Raw genomic sequence first — 3,652 nt, forward strand, 5'->3', positions numbered from 1 at the left:
CGTGCCCCTCTCTCTCTACGTCACTGAGGGAAGGATCGATGTTGGCGTTTCAGCACCACCGCGGCTGGACAGCGCACGTCTGCTTGGGCTCCGAGGCGGCGGCGGCAGCAGCATTGGCTTCACGCTCCGCTGGTGGGGGTTCCCCCTCTTTGTCACACTCCAGTGAAATCCACACACCAGCACGGGGCGCCCCGCGTTCTTCGTGTAGCTCTAGCCTACTAGCGTCATTCGGCCTTGGCTAGCAGAGGAGTTGCAGGTTGCATTGGTACAAAAATCTCACGCGAAAACTGCCTTTATACACCAGGCCGAGTTTCCACCTCCCTTTTCGCTCTACTGGAAGTGGAAAGAGATCTGATTGGAGGATGTCACCGTGTAAGGACCAGCCTATTTCATAAAGGGGGAAGGGCTAGAAGTTATCTCAATTAAAAGTTGAATTTCTCAGCAGATGCGATTGCAGTGAGGGCCTCTGATAGCACACTGAGATAACTTATTACAATTTATTAAACTGAAAGCATTGATCTAACTCAACTCCTGTGGGTAGGGTCTAGTTAAAGATGCAAGGCGTGATTAAAACGTTACAAGCATAGCTTTTAAAGATGAAAGCTTAAAATGGCCTGCCCTTCAAAATGCAACACAGGCATTTTCCCCAAAACGCAGTCTTTTCATAAAGAATCCGGAATCAGGAGTACATTTAGGTTATTATCGTATTTGTGCCGACATCTTACAGACAAGAACCCCCCTCCCCCTTCTTTCGTTCTTCAATGTGAGAAAATACATAGTCTACGGCTAGCTGGCAGGTGGTAAAGACCATACAGACATTGTTAGGCTATCAATCAATCACATTTATTTATAAAGCCTTTTTTACAACAGCAGTTGTCACAAAGTGCTTATACAGAAACCGTGCCTAAAACCCCAAAGAGCAACGCAGATGTAGAAGCACGTGGCTAGGAAAAACTCCCTAAAAAGGCATGAACCTAGGCTATAAGCTTTGCATATTGCTTAGCCTATAGATCCTATTTATCCATGCTTTACACTAGGCAACGGGAAAGACAGTGCATTCGGAAAGTAATCAGACCCCTTGACATTTTTCACATTTTGTTAGGTTACAGCCTTATTCTAAAATGGATGAAATTGTTCTCCCCCCTCATCAATATACACAATACCCCATAATGACAAAGCAAAAACAGGTTTTTAGAAATGTTTGCGAATGTATTAATAATAAAAAACAGAAATACCTTATTTACATAGGTATTCAGACCCTATAATATGAGACTCGAAATTGAGCTCAGGTGCATCCTGTTTCCATTGATCATCCTTGAGATGTTTCTACAACTTGATTGGAGTCCACCTGTGATTAATTCAATTGATTGGACATGATATGGAAAGGCACACACCTGTCTATATAATGTCCCACAGTTGACAGTGCATATCAGAGCAAAAACCAAGCAATGAGGTTGAAGGAATTGTCCGTAGAGCTCAGAGACAGGATTGTGTCGAGGCACAGATCTGGGGAAGGGTACCAAAAAATGTTTGCAGCATTGAAGGTCCCCAAGAACACAGTGGCCTCCATTATTCTTAAATGGAACAAGTTTGGAACCACCAAGACTCTTCCTAGAGCTGGCCGCCCGGCCAAACTGAGCAATCGGGGGAGAAGTGCCTTGGTCAGGGAGGTGACCAAGAACCCGATGGTCACTCTGACAGAGCTCTAGAGTTCCTCTGTGGAGATGGGATAACTTTCCAGAAGGACAACCATCTTTGCAGCACTCCACCAATCAGGCCTTTATGGTAGTGGCCAGACGGGAGCCACTCCTCAGTAAAAGGAACATGACAGCCCCTTGGAGTTTGCCAAAAGGCACCTAAGGACTCTCAGACCATGAGAAACAAGATTCCCTGGTCTGATGAAACCAAGATTGATCTCTTTGGCCTGAATGCCAAGTGTCACGTCTGGAGGAAACCTGACACCATCCCTACGGTGAAGCATGGTGGTGGCAGCATCATGCTGTGGGGATGTTTTTCAGCGACAGGGACACTAGTCAGGATCAAGGGAAAGATGAATGGAGCAAAGTACAGAGAGATACTTGAAGGAAACCTGCTCCAGAGTGCTCAGGACCTCAGACTAGGGCGAAGGTTCACCTTCCAACAGGACAACAACCCTAAGCACACAGCCAAGACAACGCAGGAGTGGCTTCGGGAAAAGTCTCTGAATGTCGTTGAGTGGCCCAGCCAGAGCCTGGACTTGTACCCAATCGAACATCTCTGGAGAGACCTGAAAATAGCTGTGCAGCGACGCTCACCATCCAACCTGACAGAGATTGAGAGATTATGCAGAGAAGAATGCGAGAAACTCCCCAAATACAGTTGTGCCAAGCTTGTAGCGTCATACCCAAGAAGACTCAAGGCTGTAATCACTGCCAAAGGTGCTTCAACAAAGTACTGAGTAAAATGTCTAAATACTTATGTAAATGTGATATCGGTTTTTTATTTGGAATACATTTGCAACAATTTAATCAATTTTATAATAAGGCTGTAACGTGCTACCAGGGACATAAAGAGGTGAAAAATACCAACTAAAAATAACCTAAATAAATGCGTGGTGTTTCGATGGAAATTAGAAAATAACGCAGTGAGGCTCCATAACCTTCGGGTCGGGACTATTTCAGGACCATGGACAGCGGTTGGCATGAAGTAACAGGCCCACGTCAATTGTAAAGCCATATTGATTTAATCAGGCCTGGCCTGAGTAATGAGAAAACTCCATTTGTGGTACCATATTGTATTGGACAGAAGTATTGATGTGAGAAGTCATGCATGGCAGGGAGGGAGGACACAGTAATGGTATTTTGCTCTGTCTCTCTAATATAGGGCCTACTAATTTTCTCTTCTTCCTCTCTCACACACGCACACACCATTTGCAGGGGCACTTGGAAAGCTTTGCTGGAGGGGGTCTAATAGACATATCCGGATGACTAAAACAACAGCAGCAGGTGCATGGCTAGCCTAATTAGGCACTGCGCTGTGGTGGTCTACCTCTCTGCCCTTCTCGCCCCGCGAGCGAGGAAACATTTGGTGTCATTTATAAAAATCACTAACTCTAGCCAAGGGAAACCTATCTCAGAGTCACTTAGGGCATCCAATGCGGTGCTGCTGCAGTTCAAACATGGAGTGGTGGGATTGAGCTAAGAGCGGCCAAAATAGTCCCTACATACTCAGATTCCATCTGTGCCATGCTACAGTGCATTCGGAAATGCACTGTAGCCCTTGACTTTTTCCACATTTTGTTAGGTTACAGACTTATTCTAAAATATATATTTTTTTAAATATCCTCATCAATCTACACACAATACTCCATAATGACAAAGCGAATACAGGTTTTTATTTTTGGGGGCTAATTAAAAAAAATAGATATTCCTTATTTACATATGTATTCAGACATTTTGCTATGAGACTCTAAATTGAGCTCAGGTGCATCCTGTTTCCATTGATCATCCTTGAGATGTTTCTACAACTTGATTGGAGTCCACCTGTGGTAAATTCAATTGATTGGAAATGATTTAGAAAGGCACACACCTGTCTATATAAGGTCCCACAGTTGACAGTGCCTTTCAGAGCAAAAACCAAGCCATGAGGTCGAAGAACTTGACCGTAGAGCTCA

This window comes from Coregonus clupeaformis, chromosome 5, assembly GCF_020615455.1.
Source record: "Coregonus clupeaformis isolate EN_2021a chromosome 5, ASM2061545v1, whole genome shotgun sequence".
NCBI lineage: Eukaryota > Metazoa > Chordata > Actinopteri > Salmoniformes > Salmonidae > Coregonus > Coregonus clupeaformis.